Source organism: Enhydra lutris, unplaced genomic scaffold, assembly GCF_002288905.1.
Source record: "Enhydra lutris kenyoni isolate GAN:26980312 unplaced genomic scaffold, ASM228890v2 scaffoldscaffold9, whole genome shotgun sequence".
Taxonomy (NCBI): Eukaryota; Metazoa; Chordata; class Mammalia; order Carnivora; family Mustelidae; genus Enhydra; species Enhydra lutris.
Window position 1 is genome coordinate 70,062,923 of NW_019154093.1, and position 26,273 is coordinate 70,089,195.

Consider the following 26,273-nt stretch of genomic DNA (forward strand, 5'->3'; position numbering starts at 1 on the left):
ATGGCGGCCTCCCGGTCTCCGGCCTGGAGGAGCCGAGAGCCCGGGGCCCCACTCCTCAGTGCGCCCTCAGAGAACAGCGCCGATTTACTCCCATCACCCTGCCTCCGGCCGCGCTCCGAGCTGACCGAGCCTGCGACCGGTTCAAGGTAACCCCGAGCTTAGAGCTTACTCCTCGGCTCTGTCTCTGTAGCCGGCTTCCCCGTTCTAATACCTGTAAGCTCTGTGACACTCAGACACCCCCGATCCTTCTGTGACCCTGCGGGACCTGAGGCCACGCTGACCCTGCGTGGGCTTCACCCAGGTTACGCCTCTGGAGCGATGTCCCTCAGCGGAACAGACTTTTAAAAGTCCCGATTTTGTGCTCCGTTGCTCCGCCGCTTGCCGGGAGCCGGCCCCTCCCCCCGAGGTCTATCTTCCCGTCGCTTTGGATTCACTTCTCCGCCAGTCCTACCTTTCAGAAAGTGGTTGATTTTCTGTTTCTAGAGTTGCTGTTCTTCTTCTCTTCGATCTCCCGTTGGATTTGTAGGTGTTTGCAATCTTTAGATAAGCTATCTAGCTGATGTCCCGCTACCTGAAGTAGTCTCAGCCTGCTACTTCTCCGCCATCTTAACTCCTCCCCCTATAGGCATTTACTTTTAGTACTGCTTTTGCTACATCCCATAAGTTTTGGTATAATTGTGGTTTATTTTAGTCTGTATCAAGGCTTTTTTTTTTTTTTTTTTTTTTAGATTAATTTATTTGAGGAGTGCCTGGGTGGCTCAGTGGGTTAAGCATCTGTCTTCAGCTCAGGTCTGGATCTCCTGGTCCTGGGATCGAGCTCCACATCTGGCTCTCTGCTCCACAAATTCAAGCGAATTGGCTTCTCCCTCTCACTCTCCCCCTGTGCTCTCTTTCACTCTCTGTCAAATAAATAAAATCTTAAAAAAAAAAAAAGCTTTATTTATTTGAGAGAGTGCATGCGCACAATTTGGGAGAGAGGCAGAGGGAAAGAATAATCTAGCAGAGTCTCCACAGAACCTGATGGGATCCTACAACCAACCCATGAGATTATGACCCATTAGATTGTAACCTGAGCCAAAACCAAGAGTTGGACTCTTAACTGACTGAGCCACCCAGGTGCCCCAAGGTATTTTTAAATTTAATTTGACTCAGTGGTTGTTCATGAATGTGTTCTTTCATTTCCACATATTTGTGAATTTTATAGTTTTCCTTCTGCTATTGGTTTCTAGTTCCCTTCAATAGTAGTCAGAAAAGATACCTGGTATGATTTCATTCTTCTTAAGTTTGTAATACTTGTTTTATGACCTAATATGTGATGTAATCTGGAGAAGATTTCATGTGTGCTTAAAAATAGTGTATATTTTGCTGCTTTTGGTAGAATGTTTTATATATATATATATATATATATATATATATAATAAAACAGGGTATCTACGTACAAAACAATGAAACCTTGTGTATCTTAAAGTATACACAAAAATCAACTCAAAATGGATGAATTAAACGTAAGACCTGAAACTGTAAAACTCCTGGAAGAAAACAGGGAAAAAAACTTCAAGACATTGGTCTTGGCAATTATTTCATGGATATGACAATAAAAGCACAGTCCACAAAACCAAAAATAAACAGATAGCACTACAGCAAACTGAAAAGCTTTTGCACAACAAGGGAAATAATTAAGAAAATGAAAAGGCAATGTATGGAATGGGAGAAGATATTTGCAAATGATACATGTGATTGGGGGGGTTAATATTCAAAATGCATAAGAAACTCCTACAACTCAATAGCAAAAAACCTTAAAAACTTGATTTAAAAATTGTCTAAGAACTTGAGTAGACATTTCTCCAAAGAAGACATATAGGTGACCAACGGGTACATGAAAAGGTGCTTGATGTCACTTAACCGCCAAGGAAATGCAAGTCAAATCCACAATGAAATACTACCTCATAGGATACCTGCCAGGAGAAATACTACCTCACAGGATAGCCAAGATAGCTATTATTATTTAAACAAACAAACAAACAAACAAAAAAACGTGTTGGCAAGGATGTGGAGCAATTGGTACCAGTACACACTGTTAGTGGGAATGTAAAATAGTATAGACACTATAGAAAATGGAATGGGCAGTTCTAAAAAATTTAAAGATAGAACTACCATATGATCCAGCAAATATAGCCAAAAAAATTGAAATCAGGATTTCAAAGACATATCTGCACTTCTTATTCATTGTAGCTCTATTGATAATAGCCAAGATAGGGGACAACCTAAATGTCCATTGACAGATAAATGGATAAAGAAAATGTGGTATGTACCTTCAATGAAATATCACTCATCCTTAAGAAAGAGGGAGATATTATTGTCATATGCAATAAAGTGGATGAATATGGAGGATACTATGCTAAATAAATCAGTCACAGAAGGACAGATACTGCCTGATTCCACTTACGTAAAATGATCTAATATAGTCAAACTTGTAGAAGCAGAGCAGATTGGTGGTCACCAGAAGCTGGGAGGAGGGGGAAATGGAGAGTTGTTCAATGGGTATAAAGTTTCAGTTATGCAAGATGAATAAGTTCTAGAGATCTGTTATTCAAATAGTACCTATAGTTAATAATACAAGGTATGAGTGTTACCTATTTTGGTTGCCATTTGTTGCAATATTTTTCCATATTTCTTTTGATTTGGTTCATAATGAGTTTTCTCAGAATACATAAGTGGATCTAGCTTTATTGTTATTATTTTCAGATAAAAGGGTCAGTGATGCTTATTAAATAAATGCCTCTTCTCTATAGAATAGAAATGATTTTCATTGCTTTACATCAATTTCATAGATAAATGTGTTTCCCCATTTTTAAATCTTTTTTAATATTAGTATTTAAAGGACTAACATCTTCACGATACTAAGTATTCTCATAGAAAATATTTTATATTTCACCACCTGGTCAAGACTTATTTTACATCTTTAATAATATTATGATTTGGTTTATTAATATCCATTCTCCTTATATATGTTCCTGTATCTTTTATAACTTTTTTCTCTGTTTTCCAATAGAGTAACTGCATTTCCTTTTGAAACCAGTTATTATAAATTTATTGAGGTAATTATTTTACTATAATTATATCCATCTCTTTAATTACTTAATAACTCTAGGGATTTTTTTTTTTTTTTAAAGATTTTATTGATTTATTCAACAGAGAGAGAGAGAGAGATCACAAGTCGGCAGAAAAGCAGGCAGAGAGAGAGGGGGAAGCAGGCTCCCTGCTGTGCAGAGAGCCTGATGTGGGGCTCGATCCCAGGACCCTGAGATCATGACCTGAGCTGAAGGCAGAGGCTTAACCCACTGAGCCACCCAAGCGCCCCAATAACTCTAGGGATTTTATATAGTATTCTTGCTTTTATTATATACAGTGATCTCATTCATAAATCATAATGATTTGTATCTTCCAATAATTATGTGAATTAAAATTTTTTCTTACTGGATTGACTTTAGCTTTCTCCAGTAATAGTTATTAGTATTTATTCTAGCTTGAATAAATACTTCTTTCTTTCTTTCTTTGGAATTTCTTTGGAAATTTCTTTGGAAATTATTTATTTATTTCTTTGGAATTATTATTTCTTTGGAATTTTGATAGAAATTCCTTCAGTGGGGCACCTCGGTGGCTCAGTGGGTTAAAGCCTCTGCCTTTGGCTCAGGTCATGATCCCAGGGTCCTGGAATCGAGCCCTGCATCAGGCTCTCTGCTCAGCGGGGAGCCTGCTTCCTCCTCTCTCTCTGCCTGCCTCTCTGCCTATTTGTGATCTCTCTCTCTGCCAAATAAATAAATAAAAATCTTTAAAAAAGAATAAAAATAAATAAAAATAAAAATAGAAACTGCTTCAGCATTTTTTTTTTTTAATATAAAATTCCCTGTTGGTTTTGGTGAATACCCTTTAATATATTTGTATATTTTCTTCTGTTCCCACGTTCCACTACTTTACTTACTCTGTTATAATATTCAGGAAGAGAGGGGCGCCTGGGTGGCTCAGTGGGTTAAAGCCTCTGCCTTCAGCTCAGGTCATGATCCCAGGGTCCTGGGATCGAGCCCCACATCAGGCTCTCTGCTCAGCAGGGAGCCTGCTTCCACCTCTCTCTCTATTTGCCTGCCTCTCTGCCTACTTGTGATCTCTGCCTAATAAATAAATAAAATCTTTTTAAAAAAAATATTCAGGAAGAGAAGTCTATAGAGCTCAGTCTGCCAAATTCCCATAATTATTAATTAACTTTATGCATTAATTTGGTGACTAAAATCCTAATTTTGCAGTAAGACTACTCTGTGAAATGGACAAAATGTGCAACATTGTGTTTAGGCCTGGAAGGTTAATAGGGAGCAATAGTAATTGTAAGAGATGTTAAGTGTTTAGGGCAAAAAGTTTTGCATTATTTGTGCATTAGAATTTCAAGACCTCTACAAACTAATTAGATGTAAAATCCTTCCATCTAATTAGAGAACCTGTATGGACTATCATGAGTCAGCAATGTATTTTGAATGTCAGAAAGCTGAAAGATATTTCTACAGTTGCTATTGTTTTTAAATAACTTGTTAAATAAATACACTAGTAAATAATTTAATTTTATACCTTTTTAATATGGATAATGTCCTTAGTTACTGTATTTTTTAAAAAGATTTTATTTATTTATTTGAGAGAAAGAGAAGAGAGATAGACAGAGTGAGAGCACATGAGATGGGAGGTCAGAGGGAGAAACAGACTTCCCATGGAGCTGGGAGCCTGATGTGGGAGTCAGTCCCAGGACTCCGAGATCATGACCTGAGCTGAAGGCAGTCGCTTAACCAACTGAGCCACCCAGGGACCCATTACTGTATTAATTTATTTCTAATACTAAATACATGTTTATTTTATATATACAGAATCACTTGTTTAGTAAGTGTTCCATAAGTATATATCTTTTCCTTTCATCTGATTGTAAACCAATATAATATCATAGGTTTTATATTCCATGTAAAGTGCTGGGCATATTTGTTAAATCATGTTAATTCATTTGATGTTTAACCTAGCAGTGAGGGAGTGGCACTGCATAAAGCCAGAAGAAAAAACATTGTCCCTGCCACTGGTATATTGATGATTTCTTAAAGTATAAAACAAGTAAGGTAAATTAAATTTCTCTTTACATGGGGATTCTCCACTTAACAGTATGAATTTGCCCTGGTTTGCTTTAATATTGAATTTACCTATGCAAAAGACTCACTCACCTGTTTTTAAGTAATACTTGTATAAAGGTATGAGTCTGTTTTCAAATTCAGACATTTGTCCAAAGAGATGACTGCACTAGATAACTGCAGTTTTGATTAAAGACAGAAGGAAGAATTGAACACACAGAGTTTCGTTACAATTATTGCACATATTTCAGTGGACTGGCACTACCTATAAATTTTAAGTTCATTAGGTTCAAGTTGCAGCAACACATTAGTAAATATATGGAATTCCAGACAATAGTCCCAACAAAGCTGAGTGATGCCACTTAAGGCCAAGTATTGACCAAAACCTTTCCAATCATTTTGAGTAAGTTTAGTATAGAATGTTTTCCCATGTTACTGCTTACCAACCATAACAGTTAATTCATAAAGTGCTGCCATATGCTATCTTATACCTGAATTAGGTACAGCATGACCCCAAACTACCTGTTCTCATAACAGTTTTTTTAAAAGTTATTTTAAGGTCAGACTCCTATGTACATATTGACAAAATAACAACTCTACCCTGATGGTGAATCATGTTGGAAACTATTTTACTGAATTTAGAAGAAGTTCATAAATTCTCTTCAATAAAAGGGGAATGTTACGAATGTAGAATCACATGCCAGGTGGATATAGTAATAAATTTGATAACTAGAATTACTATAATAAAATGGATAGATTTTATTGGCAGAGCAAGACTCTTGTACTAATATATAAAACATAAATGCCAGAAAATATCTTATATTTAATGATATGCATGTAAACTTCTCAAAGCATTTCATTGTCTTCCAGGATCTTATGTAGTACTCACAAATATTATATTAATTGTATTTTAAGACAGACTTTTAGTGAAATCACAGTGTTACATATCCTCATCTTTTAAAATACTCTCAGTCTCTGAGTAATCAAAGAGTAGCTATGAAATTCCTTGTATAAAGTTAACCAGTGAAGACAAAGCTTATTTTTCATCTATGATTATGTTATAGAGTATTTGAGAGCTCTCTGGGCTTTTATTTTCATTTTAAAACTTTCCCCTAGGAAATGGGTTAGATCTAGAGAATCAGATCTAAAGTGATACCTTTTTTCAGTAGTGGGAAGGTTAATCTTGAGTTTTAGTTCAGTTTTCACATGTAAAGAGCTTGCAAATACTCACTCAAGATCTTACATGAAGACAAATTTGGACAAACTGAAAATCCATGATTCACCTTGGACCTCTCAGAGAACTGATGTTTCAGAGCAAACTGCAACCCATGAATCTGTAGACACACTAGCATCCAGAGAGTCCCAGATGAACTGTACTTACCTAGAGCAGAAGCCCCTGAAGCCATGAAGTGTGAGGAATATTTAAATGGAACTTTGATGAGTTACTGGTGGCTGGGGAATCACCTGGTGATTACAGTCTTAGAGGGGTACCTACGCTTTCATTGGCTTACCTTCAGGAGTCCCATCAGGTTCTCACGAGGATCCAAGAAGTAGCCCCTTACAACCCTGGTGGGGGGAGCAAATTAATTATCATGTGATATACCCAGAGCCTTTGTCATTACCAAGACTTTGTCTCCACTCCTGCTAGTCTTCATCCTTCACCTACATGAGGTGGGGAGTAAGGCATAATCAACTAGTCTACAGCTACAAAGAAATAGGTTGAGAACATAGCAGCCAGGAAAGGGAAGAAGGAGCAGGTGGTAAGAAAATCATTAAAAAAAAAAAAAATCACTGGATAAACACTTGTGAAGATCAGTGTCTCAAGACACAGGTACTAACATTTAATCAGAAATTTTTGGAATGTTCACATTCTCCCATATATTACCACAGTACTAATATAACTATAGTAAAATAGGTGGGAATTATAGATGAAGAGCTTCAAGGAAAAGGCTTTTCAGAGCAAAGATCTTAGAGAAATAAAGTCAAGAAAGGAGACAAAAATGAGAATGCTAGAGAAATTTGAAACCTTGGGCCCTTATCGCTACACCAAATATTAAACAAGGACTGTTTCCTAGTCATGATTACATAATCCATACTGTGAAGGTCTATTTACCTTAGTATATTTTCTTGTACTGTTGTCTGCTTCCTTTTTAATTACATGGTGTCGCAAAAAACAAGGACAAAACACTGTGAAGAAACAAAACATTCATTGGAACATTGACTCAAAGGTAATACAGATCTAGGAAACAAACTATGATTAAAATGTTAAGAACTCTAATGGAAAAAGACTATAAGCATGACGTAAGAAGGGAGATGAAAACTCTAAGAAAAATTCAAAAGGAAATGTTAGAAATAAAAAAATAATAATGTAACAGAAGTGAAGAATACCTTTAGCAGACTCATTTGTAGACTTAACACAGTCAAGGAAAGAAATGAAATGAGTTGTTTTACTACTAGTCCCATTGCTGGCAATGGATAGAAAAGGAATACTATGACTAATTATGTACTTACAAATTGATACAACTTAGATGAATTATATATATATGTATAATATGTATATTATACATTTGTATGTTGTACATATATATGTATAATATATATACACATATACAGTTTTTCGAATCAGTAACTAATAAGCTTCCAAAAAAGAGCATACCGGGTGCAGCAGGTCCAGATAATTTCACTGGTGAATTCTACCAAATATTTAAAGGAAAAATAATATCAGTTCTCCATTATCTCTTCCATTAAAAAGAAGAAGGAAAAGGACTTAGCATCTTATTCTTTGAGGGTAGCATTCTACTATAAGAGCAGATAAAAGGTTACTGAAAAGGAAAACTGTGACCAGTATCTATCGTGAATGTAGCCACAGAAATCTTCAGCAGAATGTTAGCAAATCAAATCCAACAATGCATAAAATAAATTATACATTGCAATCAAATATATCCAGATTTTAAAGGTCTGTTCAAAACTTGAAAATCAATCAGTGCAATTCACCATATCAAATAACTAAAGATGTTCTGTGATTATATCAAGTGATGCAGAAAAAGTATTTGGTAACAAACAAACAAATAAAAACACCTGTTCATGATTAAAGAAAAAATCTCTTACCAACTGGGAATAAAGAATTTTTTTTTAACTTCATGAAAAACATCTACAAAATCTACAACTAAGATCATACTTACTGGTGAGAGACTAGGCACTTTATAAGACAATTTGTAATTTTTTTCAAAGCTATAATAGTCTTACCATATGATCCTACATTTTGATCCCTAAGTATTAAACAGCTGCTTGAAACGTCATGCATAAGCAGGCTTCTCTCTTTGGCTAGGTGGTTACAGATGAGCAAGGGGAGGAACCTGGATGATCCAGACAGCAATATATTAGAATTGGATACACCTGTATGCGTTCATATATATTAATATAGATACAAATATTTACATATAGAAATACTTATATATATTTATCCATACACAGGTTAATATACCATGCTTATTTTCTTGCTTTTTCAGTTAAGAAAACCCGGAATCAAAGATTTCAGTAGCAGCAAGCACGCATAGTTTCCAAATCTTAGTATCTAGTATTTCAATTAAAAAGAGCAGGGCTCCTTAATGAAATGATTAATTGTAAGACCAGGACATGAAATATATATGATGATCTTGAAGCAATTCACAATGCCAGAAAGCAGAGAAGTGCTCAAAAGCAAATACACCAAGAAAACTATCTCAGACAAATCACCTGTGCATGACTTCCCACTAATTTATGAAGATAGTCTACCCTTAAGAAAGTAAGGCAAAAAAGTCCTCACTTTTCAAATGTGGATTATGCATAGTGACATAAAACAATATGCCCATGCATTTATTGCTGAGTGTTGCCTAAAACAGAATGGACCCAGCTGGTGTGTGTTAACTCTGAAGGCTTAGTTCTACATGATTTAAGTCCATTTTCTGGGACCAGCAAGCTACCCTGACATGTTCTTACCGTAGAAATAGCAGAAGTGCAGGGGATCAGGTAAAACAGAAGGCCTGAAAAGTGTCACACTGCTGCTTACAGCTCATGCTGTTGGTTAAAGTAAGCCTCATAATGGAATTCAAGTAAGTGGGAAAAGAGAACCCATTCCCTTAGTGAGAAGTTGTTTAGTTAACATTCCTGAAGATGTGCCTGTGAAATGGCAAGGTGAAGAAATGGGGCAACAATACAGAACAATATGGGTAAGAATGAATTATATACTATTTCCCTCTTGTAATAAATAATAAGAAAACAAGTCAATACATATGCAAATTTAGATATTGGATAATGGATCCAAAATACTGGGATCCTTGAGAAAAGGAAACAGATATTAGGAGCCTTATGATCATCATTGGTGTTTGCTAGAGGGCACATCCCCAAAAGGACTTGAACAGGAGAAAACAAGTCCCACAGAATGGTCTCTGTGAATTGAGGAGATAGTGATTACAATTTCGTAAAGTCAAGGTAACTGGAATTTGTTGAGGAGAGCAGTATAGAAGGGATCTAAGTAGATAAACAGTTTCTGAAATCTGTACAAGGCTCCATTCACTCTATGAAAGATGAACTGTGCTTGCACACAGGGCTAGGCAAGGAACCACTGGGGAGCTGTATACTATTAGCTATATGCCGTAAGTTGTGATACAATGGTTGAAAAAAATCTTAATTAAGAACCTTTACACACACACGCGTTCTCTGTTTCTGCAGGTCTACATGTATTAACTGGTTAATTCTACCAAACATTTGAAGAAAACATCAGACAAATCCTATTAAAACTCTATCAGATAATAGACAAGAAAGGAGTATTTCTCAACTTATGTTATAAGCACCATGCTTATATAATCATCAAAAAGACAAAGTACAAGAAAAGAAAGCTACAGATCAATAAGCCTCAAGAGCACTGACACAAAAATCTTTAAGAGAGGATTAGTCAGAATGAATCCAGGAACATAGAAAAATTATCATAATTCAGGACCAAGTGGAGTTTATATGAGTAATGCAAGGGTGGTATAAAATTGAGCAGCAAGCAATGTTACTCATCACATTAACAGAGTAAAAAAGACCAAGCAAAAATCTATTCAGATGCAGAAAAATTACTTGAAAAATGCAGTATCCATTCATGTATGATTCTTCCTTTGTTTTCTGAAGATCCCAGTGCTTTTACAAGAGCATCTTATTAACAAATTTGTTATCAAACCCTTGCCTGACGCTCTGCAAGGTATTTATAGTCTTTATAATACTTTCACCATTAATGTTGAGTATTTATTATGTTTCATGTCCTTTAATTTTTTACTTCTTAGAAGCCTTTTTATACCCAAATTCTAAGCTTATTCTAATTATTTGCTGGAAGTCTTAATTTGTTTATAAACACCTTTTACATACACTGTATTCCACATACTTTCTTCTGGTTCATATCTTGACTTTTCTTTTTTGTTCTCAGTTTCAATGTAGTTAGTTTATGTGCATGTGGTGTGTGTATGTGTATTGTATACTATAAGTTTGTTTTTTAGGTAGTTGTTATTGAATACTGTTAATGAATTTAAAAAGTTTATTATCTTGGGGCACCTGGGTGCCTCAGTCATTAAGCATCTGCCTTCCGCTCAGGTCATGATCCCAGGGTCCTGGGATCAAGCCCTGAATCAGTCTCCTTGCTTAGCGGGAAGCCTTCTTCTCCCTCCCACTCCCCGTACTTGTGTTTCCTTCTCTTGCTGTCTCTCTCTCTATCAAATAAATAAATAAAGTCTTTAAAAGAAATAAAAAGTTTACTATCTGACCAATTTCCAAAGTGTATTTCTGTATATACCTGTCAAGTATCTATTTTGTTTTCTATATTAATTGAAAAATTTTTATTTACTCTTTGAGAATACAGATAATTTAGATCCATAAAGGGGAACAGTAAACTGTAAACATTCCTAAAATTAAACACAACCAGATTACTCTCTCTCTGAAGTCCACTTGCTATTATTTGGTTTAGAATTTTCCATATAATTGAGTAATATTAGAAAATGATCTTAATTAATCTTTATTTTTTTGGTTTTGTTATCAAGATGCCATTGGCTCATAATTTATAGAAAACTGATCCTCTTTTTTTAATCTAAAATAATGTGTAACTTGGAAGTCATCCGGTTTCCGAAGTTTTTTTGCACAAGTTCTCAGACAGCATATTTGGCATCATGTATGAGAATATTTAGCTTTACATTTTTTCTATGGTTAAGATTGTTCATTTTGCAAACATTTTCAAATTAATTTTATAGTTATTTAGAACATTATATTACCATGACTATGTATTCCTTATTTCTAAGAATATTTTGGGAGAATGTGTGTTTTTATTCTTTTTGAAAGATTATTGTAACATCTTTGTTTCATTTAACATATAACATTTCAGTTAACATTTAATGTCTGTGTTTCATTAATTTATGTTACATCTATCATATGCTTACTGATATTTTTGATATACTTGAACAATCTAAGGAAAGATGTTAAAAATTTAAAGTTGTTAGAATTGCCAGTTTGTTCTTGAAGCATTGCCACCTTGCTATTTAATGATTTAATTTTATGAGTGTGCATATTTAAGTATTCCCTATCTTTCTTTTGAATTGGAGCTTTATGAATAGGTTATGACCACTTTTATCTCCAGTAATATGTTTTTAAAGATTTTATGTATTTATTTGAGAGAGAGAGTGCAAGTGTGCTAGCAGGGGAGGAGAGGGAGGAGGGTCAAAGGGAGAGAGAAAAGAATTCTTGCTGCTGAGCAGGGAGTCCTACCAAGGCTGGATCCCAGAACGCTTTGATCATGACTTGAGCTGAAGGCAGATGCTTAGCTGACTGAGCCACCCAGGTGCCCCAATCTCTAATAATATTTTTGCCTTAAATTTTTTGTCTGCTATTATTATGGCCCTATTAGCATTCTAGTTAAGAGCATGTGTCTGGGCATATTGTTTTGATTATTTTGTTTGTTTGTGACCTTGTGTTACTGTGATTTTAGTTGACTTTTTTATGCTTTTTTCTCCTATACCTCCTGTCTCACAATTTCTCTCTTCTTTTGCTTTATTTTTTGATGTATTGATTTTTTTATTTTAATCCATTACTTCTCCCAGCTGCTTTGGAAGTTATACACCCCAATGTAAGTAATTTTAGTGATAATCATGTAATATAACTAATATAACCCAAATCTCTCAACTTGTAAAAAAATAACTCAAAATAGTTCATGGAATTAAATTTAAGACATAAAACTGTAAAACTTATAGAAAAAATAGCATAAAATCTTTGGCATCTATGATTAGGTAAATTCAGAGACCAAATACTAAAGCACCAATTTTAAGTGAAAAAAAAAAAAAAATTGGATTTCATTGTATTATAGAATTTGTTCTACAAAAGACATGAAGGGGATGAAAAAACAGTCTACAGAGAGGGAGCAAATATTTTCAAATCTGATATCCACTAAAGAACTAGTGTTTAAAACGCATAAAGGACACTCAAAACTCAAGAGTAAAAAATAATTTTACTAGAAAGTGGGAATATGTGTATATAGATATATATACATACATACATTTATGTCTTCTAAAGCCATTTATGTCTTCTAAATTTTTCAACAGTGTTTCTAATTTTCAGTATGTAGGTATTTCACATTTTAGAAGATTTATCCCTAAATATTTCATGTTCATTGATGCTGTTTTAAGCAGTGTTATTTTAAATCTGAAGTCTCAGTGGTTTGTTGCCAGCATATCAGCATACAGTTGGTATGCAATTGATTATTCAGTTTTGGTTTTGGCTCTTGCTAACTCAGTCATTAGCTCTGGTAGGTTTTTGGTATTCTGTCCTATTTTTCTCAATATGTTATATAATCTGCAGATAAAGATTTTCATTTCTTTATTTCAGATCTTAAAGCCTGTTATTTCTTTTCTTGGTTATGAACTGGCTACGACCTCTAATGAAATGCAGAATAGAAGTGCTGGAAGGGAACGCCCTTGTTTTGATCCTGATGTTAGGTAGAAAATATTCTATTATTCATCCTTAAGTATGTTTTTGCCTGCAGGCCTTTCATAGGTGACTTTATCAGATTGAGACATTGATCTTTAAATATTATTTTGCAGAGATTCTTATAAAGAGTGAATGTTAGATACCATGGAGTGCTTATTTGTATATATTGAGATAAATAAATAATTCTTCTCTTTTAGATTCCTATATGGTGAGTTAGTGTAATTTTCTACTGTTAAAACACTCTCACACTATTGGAATAAGCCCAGCTTACTCGTGAATTTTTAAATATTCTGCTATGGGATTTACTAACATGTTTAGAATTTTACATGTAACTTGATTTGAAATATTGATCTGTATATTTTTTTCCTTCTGCTGTCATTTCTGGTTTTAGTATCAGATTATTACTGGCCTTGTAGAAAGAAGGTGAAAATGTTCCTTCATTTTCAAACTTCTGGAAACTAAATGGAATTATCATTTGTTCTTAAAACTTTTGACAGAATTCTTCAGCATAATCATCTGGGCCTGACATTTTCTTAGTGGGAAGGATTTTAACTAAAAATTTAACTTCTTTAATGGGTATAATCTGTTCAGATGATCTGTTTCTTGAATGAGCTTTGATAGTTTGTGTCTTTCAAGAAGTTGATTCATTTCAGTTTTTGGTTGTCAGTTTTTTTGGCATGAAATATTTGTATCATTCCCGTTTTAGCATTTTTTGTATCTGTGGATAAGTGTAGTTTGACTTAAATCATTTCTAATGTTGGTAATTTGTGTCTTCTCTTTTTTTTTCCTCATTAGTCTATGTAGAAGTTTTTGAATTCTGATCCTATTAAAAATTATTTTTTTAAAAAACTAAGTATAATTGATTACAGTGTCCTATTAGTTCCAGGTGTTTATAATAGTGATTTGTTATTTTTATACACTATTAAATAATCATCATGATAAATTGTACCATATGTCACCACCTGAAGTTACTACATTTTTGACTATGTTTATATGCTATACATTATATCCCTATGACTTACTTACTTTATAACTGGGAGTTTGTACCTCTTAATCCTTTTCACCTATTTTGCCTACCCCTCCAGCCCCTCTCCACTCTGGTCATAAACAAAGAATCTGTTTCATTTTGTTTGTTCTTTGGTTTTATTTTTCAAATTCCACATATAAATGATATCATATAGTATTTGTCTTTCTCTGCCTGTCTTATTTCACTCAGCACAACACCTTCTAGGTCCATCCATGTTGTTGCAGATGTTAATATCTCATTCTCTTTATGGCTAAGTAATATTCCATTTAGTATATGTGTCTGTGTGTGAGGGTCATGCATTGTGTGTGTGTATGTGTGTATACCACTTCTTCTTTATTTATTTATCTATTGATGAACACTTAGGTTGCTTCCATATGTTGGCTATTGTAAATAATGCTGCACTGAACAGAGGGATATACATATCTCTTCAAATTGATATTTTCATATTCTTGAGATAAATACCCAGAAGTGAAATAGCTGGATCATATGGCAATTCTCTTTTCATTTTTTTGAGGAACCACAATACTGTTTTCCATAGCAGCTGTACTAGTTTACATTCCCACCAACAATGCATGAGGGTTTCTTTTTCTTCACAACTTCTCCCACACTTATTTCTTGTCTTTTTGATAACAGCCAATCTGACATGTGTCAGGTGTGTTTTGCTGTTGTTGTTGTTGTTGTTGTTGTTGTTGTTGTTTTTGGTGCACCTGTAAGTGGGATTGTTTACTTAATTTCTCTTTCTGATAGTTCATTATTGGTATATAGAAACACAGCCATTTTCTTTATGCTAATTTGTATCCTGCAAATTTTTTAAAGAAGATTTTACTTATTTATTTGTCAGAGAGAGAGCACAAGCAGGGGGAGTGGCAGGCAGAGAGAGAAGCAGGCTCCCAGCTGAGCAAGGAGCCGGATGTAGGACTCGATCCCAGAAATAATATTTTTATTTCATTTTCTTTTCATTCTCATGCTGCTGTTGTAAAGTAAGCTGTTAGTTTGTTAGTAAGTAGTCTACCTTCTTTCCTTAGCTGCTTTAAGCTATTCCATTATCTAAATATTCTGATTTTAATTTTATTGTTCTAATTTGTAGTCCTTTGAATTTATGCTATTTAGAATTCAGTGTTATTTCCTAAAAATGAGATTGGTTTAAATTCTCCTAGTTTTTTAATATTTTAATTTTTAAAATTTTCTTGATTTTTTTAAGGCATGTTTTCAGTAAATGTCAATAAGGTAAATACTTGAAACACTCTTGTACCATTGTCCTCTCTCTTAATCTTCTGTCCTGTTGAAGTTATTGGAATTACCAGTTCGGAATGACTTCACTTGCACTATTTATGCCCTTAGCCTTTTCATGGGCAACAAATTTCAACAAGATATTTGATTACATTTACTTCATGTATCTCCTATAGTATTTAATCAGTTTGTTTCTCTTATTTAATGATTTGGATTTTCTCATCAAATCTACTGTAACCATTTTTATAGCTTCATTTTTTTCCTCCATAATATTTCCAATGCCCATTTTATTTCTTTAATGTTATTAAACATTATGTGATGGTTAATTTTATGTGTCAACTTAAGTGGATCACGGAGTGCCCAGATAATTTAGTTAAACATTATTTTGGATATGACTGTGAGAGTGTTTCTGGATGAGATTATTATTTGAATTGGTAGACTGAGAAAAGCAGGTTCCCTTCCCTAATGTAGATGGGCGTTACTGAATCAGTTGATGGCCTGAATAAAATTTGTAAAAAGTTGAGTCAGAATTCTTTCCCTCTCCCAGTTTGTTTTTTAATTGGGACATTGGTCTTCTCTTGCTTTCAGATTTGGAATGGTACTTATACCATAGGCTTCTATGATTTATGTATGTATTATGTATACATATATAATCTATTGGTTCTGTTTATATATATATATATATAAAATCTATTGGTTCTCTGTGTGTATGTGTGTGTGTGTGTGTGTATATATGTGTGTATATATATATACATATATATATATATATATATATAGTATGTGCATAAAACTTAATGGTTCTGCTTCTTTGGAGAACCCAAGATACATTGTACTTTTATATTCTTTGGTTATTTTAATATTTTTTCATGTAAGTCTCATTCTTTATTTTATTTTATTACTATTATTTTTTTACTATCATTCATGGATCCTTGTTTTCTTTATAGTGATTGATCTTTTGGAAATTTAAAATGTAGTAAAAATCATTGCATTTTTAAAAATACTTTTCTCTAAGAATGGCTTTAATTCTCTTTGTTAAGTTCCTGGATGAAAACCAGATGAGACCATTTATATTAAATTTAAACACCTTTCATTGTGAAGTTGTTTCAGGCATAATAGTGTAATTATGGTCATTAAATCCCCAGAAGGGTAGGCATGTCATTAGAAAGTATTTTGTGACACATACCCATTCAGAATTAAGAAGAAGCAATAAGAGAGTCAGCATTTCCTTCTGTAAGACAGAATTTTTATATTTTTCCTATAATTGTAAATCCTGACTTTATGTGTGCTCTATAATCAAATGTCCTAATAGTTTGGGTCTCAGACTTTGCCTTCTGTTTCCAAGTTGGAGGCCATTAGAGATTGATAGAGACCCCAGAGGTAGACATCAACTCAGTATTTGATAATCTTGTTTCATGATATCCTAGAATTTCTAGAATCTGAAATTTTTTTTTTACTTTCCTACTTAGTCATTCCTTTAAAAAGTTGTCCATGCTTTTTTGTTTTTTAAATTTATCCATCATTTTTACATGCATTGTATCAGGAAGTTTTCATAACATGTATTTCTAAAGCAGTATGAAATAATTCTCCTTATTATTCTATTCATTGGCTGAATGTGGAATTAAATAAGGAAGTCTAAAAGAACATGATATGGCTATACATAAATATGATGGGCTTATTTTACATACACAAAGTTTAGAATTAACTGAAGCCTTTAATAATTAAGAAGCTAATTCTATATTTTTAGCCATGCATTTTTGTATCACATTTTATAAAGTAGTTAACCGAAATAACTGTATAATTTAAAAATCAGAATGTCAGGGTACCTGGGTGGCTCAGTCCATTAAGTGTCTGCCTTCTGCTCTGGTCATGATCTCAGGGTCCTGGGATCCAGCCCCATGTCAGGCTCTCTACTTAGCGGGGAGCCTGCTTCTCCCTGTCACTCTCCCTCTCTCTCTCTCAAATAAATAAATAAAATCTTCAAAACAATAAAAATCAGAATAACAATAAATCAATAAATCAATTGTGAATGTGTTTCTAAATAAAGTTTTTGGGAGAGTTATAGAAAATTACATTATGTTTGAGAGGACTAAAAAAATGGCACTAATGTTTGACAAGGTAAAAACAACTTAATGTAATGATAACAGTACTATTTTACTGTGGATAGAAAAAAAAAGTAATGTCCCATCCTCTTCCCTACCAGTGAAGAAAGGGTGTGAATGAAGAAAGGCTTGGAAAAGAAAGAATGAACTAAAAGTGAGTATAATATGTCTGGCCTGCCCCTAAGGAGGTTTAAGATTCTTTTTTCTCCTTTCAGTGAAGTCTCTATATTGCCTTTGATATTAAATCATAGTTGCCTTTTAATAAAAGTTTTATATTAAATTCTCTCTCTGCTGCTCACTTTTTAAATGACAAAAGCAAATGGCAGCATATACTCTCTAGATAGGTGATGTCTTTATTTGGGGAAAAAAAGAAATTTTTGTAATAATGGCTGTGTAGCCACTGTTCACCAGTTTAAAAGCAGAAAAGCTTTACAGTGTGCTTTATCTTACTGCCTGGTAGCGGCTAGTTTCTTTTACAGCAGCTCTTGGGTCTTAATTATTTCTGAAGTCCTCAAAACCCCTAGTACAAACTATAGCCCATTTTGGGTTCTTAAATATATTTGTTATAGGATTGGACAAAGGAAGCTCCCTTTGGTTTAGACATGAAAAATGAAAGATAAATATTCAAAATAAAAGCATTTCTATGTCCATTTTTGCAATGGAAAATCAGGAAAGGAATTATGGGATCACTAAAATTTAACCCCATTGTACTAGTTAACCTCAGGCATTATTCCTCACATTGATGGAGTACTTTGGGAAAACCTAACTTTTTAAGAAATGTTCATGATTATTTTAAATCATTTTTATAATCTGCATCTATTTTTTAAGCATAAGAAAAGGAGTTAATAATATCCTTTGCAAGTTTTCACAAATGTCTAATGTTAATTAGATATGGAACTAAATTTTTTCTCTGATCTTATAGTTTTTTTTTTATCTTAAAGTATTTTTAAAGGTAAAATCAGGGGTATTTGGGAACCTCAGTCAGTTAAGCGTCCAACTCTTGATTTCAGCTCAGATCTTATATCAGGATCGTGAGTTCAAGCCCCATGTTGGGCTTGTGCTGGATATGGGTGGGGGGGAAGATGAAATCAAATATACTAAATACAGAAAACTCTATATTCTGTCTTTTTTGGATCTACATTTAAAAGTGCACTAGAAAGATACTGAGAAGGCCAGTGCATTGAAAGGTTTCTTAATAATAGGACTATAGATTTAGAAGGAACCTAAAAGATTGATTACATTTATTTTCCATTTATAACTAAAATGCTTAAATTATTTGCCCCTCTTCTTATTTTTAATTTTCTCTGGAGACTAATCTTAAAAACAAACATGGTGACTTTGTCTGGGATAAATAACCTGATACTAGAGAACATTTCTTCATGTGTATCTGATATGCATGGCCTCCTTTATGCTGAAACCATTGTTTTTTTCTCTGACAACTGTTGTTTTCAGAGTAATAGCTCCCAAGTCCTATGTCAACTTATGTCATTTGATTAAAGAAAAAAAAAATTAAATGATGTGTATAATTCTTGGATATAAGAACTTTAGAATTATGGATATAATTCAAGGATTGCTCCTTGTCAGTCACCATTTTGAATGCTTTTAATTTACTTAATATTCACAATAATAGTATAAAGTTTGCATTATTAATCACTATTTTTCATATTGGAGATCTCTGGAGGGGCACCTGGGTGGGTTAGTAGGTTGGGCATCTGTTTTTTTTATTTCAGCTCAGGTCCCTCAAGGTCATGAGAGCCCCTATGTCTGGTCTGAGCTCAGTATGGTGTCTGCTTGTCCCTCTCCCTCTCTGCACTTGTGCATGCACTCTCTCTCTCTCTCTCTCAAATAAATAAATAAATAAAATCTTAAAAAAAATTTTTCTGGAGTCTATACTAACTCTAAACCTATAGGTTAATATATAATATATTAACTTCAATGTGAGTTTGAGGTGCCTTCTGTAGTGTAGGAAAAACTTTTCTTCTAGTCTTTTAGATTCAGTTCTGGGATGAGCAAATTAAACTGACAAAAAACAGATTAACATAAGAAAAAAAAAGGTTCATTTTGTATACATATGGAGCCAACAAAGAAGTGACTGGTAAGTTAAGTATTTAAAGTTGAAAGCTTATATACCTAAATTAGTAGAGGAAAGGAGTGGGGAGAGAAAGCTATAATGGGAAGAATAAAGAGAGTTCCTTAAGAAAGAAGAATGAGTTTTTAGGAGAACAGATGGGAGATGATAAAGTCTGTGACAGTATTTGTCTATACAGGTATGAATAGTCTTTCTCTCTCCTTCAGGAACATAAAATACCCCTGGAAAGAGGACTTATGTGCTCTCACTTCACTGAAGTTGCTACTTTTAGTCAGGTAAGGGAAATTCTCAGAAGACTTTTCTTCTCCATCTGTTGAATCTCAAATGTCTTTATTTATTTATTTATTTTTATTTTTTAAAGATTGTATTTGTTTATTTGACAGACAGAGATCACAAGTAGAGAGTCAGGCAGAGAGAGAGATTGGGAAGCAGGCTCCCTGCTGAGCAGAGAGCCTGATGCGGGACTCGATCCCAGGACCCTGAGATCATGACTGAGCCGAAGGCAGTGACTTAACCCACTGAGCCACCCAGGCGCCCCTCAAATGTCTTTAGATTAAAATAATCTTTATGCAAACTCTGGGGTTCCAAGTAGGTCCCTACACTTCTAAGTATTTACAATACAGAAGGGACAGTATTGTTCATTATATAACTGTTGAATACTCACATTTGTTTGCAGAAAATTTTGATGTAGTGTGTTCCCTGTGCATTCCAGGAGGAGCAATTTATACTTCCATTTTTCTATTTAATCTAATCTATAGATAACACAATTAGTAAATTGCGTTCAGTATCACCTGTAGGGACAGAATTCTCTTTCCTGTTCTAGGGTATATATTTAAATACATATATGTGTCTTACAGAGCTTATATTTTTAAATAAATATAAAGTATAGTCATGGGTTGTTGCTCAAGTCTTGGGATTCAGGCTGGTGGGGGCTTTTATGACATAGGGAGACAAGAAACTATGTAATTGTTTTGTAGGTTTTTTTTTTTTAAGTACCCTATAAATATAGTGAAGAAACATCCTAGTTTCTCGTAAATTGAGATAATTATCAATTTATTTCTGCTCCACTGAGGTCCCATAAGTGTCCTTGCTTGGCTTACAAACTGGACAGTTATGTTCCCTTTAAACCCACTTCTGATAGTGTAGTTGTTATGCTAGTGACCTTTATATGGAATAGAAAAATAGTGGGAGACCAGTGCATGTTTCCTTAGCTGTAGCAGATATCCTGAAAGAAAATCTGCATTAAAATGGAAAAGTAAAAATAGAAGTATGTAAACATTAACAAAAATAAAGAAAGGGATGTGTGGTCTCTTAAACACTACATATTAACATTCTTGAAGTAAAATTTCACAGAATAGATTAACTATATAGGTAGGTGCTGCTGTTTATAAATTGCTTACCAAGTTGTGAATGGTGATCGATAAATGAACTCCCAACTCTTTCACAATACTGGGATTATAATAAATACTGCTTCTCTGATTGCTTTAAAAGTATTGTCTTTTTACTTTACTGTAGATTTTTAACCCTATTATCCCAGATACAGTAGCTTTCAAACTGTGATAAAAAAGACATTTTAATACACTGCCAGTCATGTCATATCTATAATCACCAAAAGAAAAATCAGATCCACTTCACAGCAATTTGCTTATTGTATGCTAAAGTCAAAAATAAGGTCTCACTGATTCTTCTGAAAAAAGATTTAATTGAACTTAAAGTATATTGAAATGATATATTCATTCTGACAGTATCTTTATTCACTAAAAATAAATATAGGGAATTATTTTGTAGGAAATTGACATAAAATACTAGTTACTACACAACACTTTATCTGCAAAATGATTATTTATTATTACCTTTTATGGGATTAGATGATTAATACAACAGATTTATTGATATAATAAATTAAACTAGTTAAATCCATCAGCTTTTTCCTATTGCTTATCAACATTATTAAACACAATTTCTGGTATTGTCATACTCAGAAAATTTAAAAAAAATACCATACTTATGTTAGCAATATTATAAGTAATAAAAATTATTTAAAAAATATCTTTAACTGTTATTATTACAATCACTTGACTTAATTTTCAGAGTACTTATGTCAAGGCTAGTCTGTTAATTAAAAATATTTTAAGTTCTAACAAAAACTACAAATTTAGTCATTTTATTCATCATTATCAAGTAATCTACAGTATTTTAATAGCACATTTATTCAGTCCTTTAGATGAAATCATAATTAAGGTTAGAGTTTGCTCTAATTTTTATCTTTTAAAAATAGGAGGAAATTTAATCTACCAGTATATTTCAAACTACAAAACTTACATTGAAATTGATTGAGTTTTGAAAGACTCAAATATTCTCGTGATTGTATTTGCAAATTACTAAATGTATTTGTATTTTTAATGCCAGACTTTGTTTCCTTTTATAAAATGGTGTATACACAGTGTGAAATTTTGGAAACATGGAATTATAAACTGAAACTAAAATGCCACCATTCATAAACAACTACTATTAATATTTTTATATTTCATTCCATTGTTTTTCCATTTGCTGATGGTATGTTTTATATGCAGACTGTTATTTAAAGAGTTTTCTGTGATCACATCTTCCCTCCTTCAGAAGGCTTCAGTCCCTCTAATCTCATTCAGTTATTGTCAAAGTCATTAACAATAAGGTGGTGTGTCTGCACAGTTTTTCCTTTGGTTCCATTGAGCCTGCCACTTACTAAACTTGACCTAATGTCATTTCCTACTTTGACTTGCCCACTTATGAACCCAAATCAAATTATCCTAAATAAGATTATTTCATAACTAGGGCAGCACAGAGTACAGCTCTCCAAATGACTTTTGGAATACTTGGAGACATTGGTGGTGACAATGCACGAGTGGTACTATTTGTCATTTAGTGTGTAGATCCAGTGAAGCTAAACATCCTATAATGCACCGGACATTTCTAACACAAAAGACAAATCCTTACCCTTCATGAAACAGAAAGATTTTAAGAGTGTTTGTACTTTTAAGAAAAAAAATCGTAAGATTTTTAAGATATTAAAAAATGTATGCTGGGCCGTAGGGTAGCTATAGTTTCAACTTTTTGAGGAATCTTTGTATTGTTTTCCACAGTGGCTTCACCGGTTTGCATTCCCAGCAATAATGCAAACAGATGAACATAGGGGAAGGGAAGGAAAAACAAAATAAGGTGAAAATTGAGAGGGAGGCAAACCGTAAGAGATGCTGAGCATTAAGAAACAAACTGAGGGTGGCTTGGGAAGGGAGGTGAGTTGGGGGATAATTGGAAGGGGTCATATATATATATATAATTATATATATATAAATATATATAAAATTTAATATAAGTATATATTTATATTATATAATCTATATTATATAATATATATTTCATATATCTTTATTTCTATATATTTAAGATATGAAAATGTGTATGTTCGCTCTAAGCATCTTTCCTCTTCTGAGTAGTGTTACAAATTATTTTTCTCAGTAAACTTCACCCTCCTTGATTGCGAATGATGACGTTTTTCCTAACGCATTGTAGATGGCACATCTCTTCTCTATTTCCTTTTTTTGTTGTTATCTTTGAGTTCAAAGAACAGGAGTATAACAATAGATGTATTTTACCAACCTTAACCTCTACTGAGGATGTTTAAATGATGTGAAAAAAGGAAGAAGTGAAATAAATGGCCCAGGAGTGGATGTCAGATATTTCAGAAAGGATAGACTATGTATAGGGAAGGCCATGTCACTCACTACAGAAGAGAAGAAGAAAAAGGATGGGTCTTATTGCCAATAATTGGTGGTTACATGAAATTAGGGATCTCTTGCTTATTAATGACATTTTCTTCAGCCTAAGTCTCTCTCCCAAATTCTAGACTCTTATATTCAGCTACTTCCTCAACTTTGCTATTTACGTGGCTGTTAAACTATCTCAGCCTTAAAAAACAAAAACACTGAATTTGTGACCATGTTCCTGAAAAGCTGCTCTATTGACAGCCTTTCCCATTTCAGTTTACCAAAACTCTATCTTTTCATTTGCATGGATTAAGGACATTGGGGTCATCCTTGACTCCTCACTTAGCTCAATACATCATAAAAATATATTTAACATACCTTAAGAACACACATAAAATATGATCACTTCTTACCTCTTCAGCGGTTCTAACCCTGGAACAGGCCACTATCATCCATTACTTGGATTGCTGTAGTAGAGTCTAATTGGTCTTTCTTCTTTCATTCTTATTTCAGAGAGCCAGATTCTATTCCAGCATTCTATTGTGTTCTTTGATCAAGACCTAAACTTGATCTTATTCTGCTTACACCCTGCAATGGTTCTCCATGTCAGGCAAAGTAAATAGAGTATCAGAATCTTCTCAATGATCTACTCTATGAGCTGTCTTACTATTCTCTCTTTTCAGTCTGCTCCAGCCACACTGTTTCCTTACTGTTAGTCCAGAAATTGAGACACACTTTCACCTTATGGCCTATTTACTAGAAATCTGCCTGGGATACCCATACCTTTATTTTCAGTCTTTGCTCAAATGCTACTCTCTTATTGGAGCCTATAATTAACCACACTATTTAATAACGCCCTTCCTCATCTTCCTGATTTCCCTTACCTTGTTTTACTTCCTTTTTTTTTATTCATATGGTTATTCCCTTTATACAAGATATTTTCTCCATTTATTAGTTTTACTTCTTACTGCATGTCTTCCCCAACTGGAACATAAGCTTCAAAGTACCAGAAATCTTGTGTGTTTCATTCAGCAGTATATTGCAAGTGCCTAGAACAGAGTCAAACACAGAGTAAGTGCTCTGGAAGTAATTGTTGATGGAATGAATGAAGGAATGCATGAATGTGAAGTTGAAGGGGGAGATTATCTGTTGGGAGGGATTAAAAGACAAAGTGGACCATGCTGGAATTTCTTTTTCTTTTGCAATGTTAGTTTTTCCTCATTATTGTTTTATTGTTATCAATATATAAACATGTTGAAATTTCTCTGGTCCATAAAGAAAACCTCCTTTGGTTACATGTTTTCTCCAACTACTTCCCCTTTTCCTTACATTATAGCAAAATTCTAAAAATTATTTATCTTTTCTGTCTCTACTTCCCATCCCCCATTATTCAGTTCTCAACCCTCAGTGTCAGCCATTTACTTGTTTGAAACTGCTCTCTTCAAGGCTCTAACAACTTTCATGTAAATCAAATGTTAATGGCTAGTTTTCAATCCATACCATATTTTGTTTCTGTTTTTTTTAAAGATTATTTATTTATTTATTTATTTGACAGACAGAGATCACAAGTAGGCAGAGAAGCAGGCAGAGAGCAAGGAGGAAGCAGGCTCCCCACTGAGCAAGGATCCTGATGCGGGGCTCGATCCCAGGACCCTGGGATCATGACCTGAGCCGAAGGCAGAGGCTTTAACCCACTGAGCCACCCAGGCGCCCCCCATACCGTATTTTGTATCACAAAGAGTTTGGTACAATTGGTCCTGTCTCTTTCCTGGGAATATTTCTCCATGCAATCCTGTTTTTCCTCCTTCCATTTGGAACACTCCATTTGATTCTTTCTCTTTCCTGCCTTTTAAATGTTGGAGAACTTCAATTCTTATTACTTAAGGTCTCCTACAGGTACTCTGGAGGCTTTTCCAACTAATCCTATGCATTTTGTTACAATTTATATAGTAAGTATTCCTGCATATACATCTCTCTTGACCATATAAATTATGGTCCAGGCTACCGATTCATGCAGTTAATAGTTGCTTGGTATCTTTACTTAAACTTTGCTTTCTTAATCTCTGTACTTCTTTTTTTTTTTTTTTAAACATATAATGCATTATTTGTTTCAGGGGTACAGGTCTGTAATATATAAGTCTTACACAATTCACAGCACTCACCATAGCACATACTCTTCCCAGTGTCCATCACCCAGCCATTCCATCCCTCTTACCCCCATCCCCTCCAGCAACCCTCAGTTTGTTTCCTGAGATTAAGAGTCTCTTATGGTTTGTCTCCCTGCCTGGTTTCATCTTGTTTCATTTTCCTCTCCCTTCCCCTATGATCTTCTGTCTTGTTTCTCAAATTCCTATATCAGTGAGATCATATGATAATTGTCTTTCTTTGATTTACTTATTTCATTTAGCATAATACCTTCTAGTTTCACCCACATTGTTGCAAATGACAAGATTTCTTTTTTTAATGGCTGCATAATATTCATATTATATATATATATATATATATATATATATATATATGCATACACACACCAAATCTTCTTTATCCATTCGTCTGTTGATGGACATCCAGGCTCTTCCCATGATTTGACTATTGTGGACATTGCTGCTATAAACATTGAGGTGCATGTGCCCTTTCAGTTCACTACATTTGTATTTTTAGGGTAAATACCCAGTAGTGCGATTGCTAGGTCATAGGGTAGCTCTACTTTCAACTTTTTGAGGAACCTCCATGCTGTTTTCCAGAGTGGCTGCACCAGCTTGCATTCCCACCAACAGGGTAGGAAGATTCCCCTTTCTCCGCATCCTCGCCAACATCTGTCCTTTCCTGACTTGTTAATTTTAGCCATTCTGACTGGTATGAAGTGGTAGTTCACTGTGGTTTTGAGTTGTATTTCCCTGATGCCAAGTGATGTGTTGCACTTTTTCATGTGTCTGTTGGCCA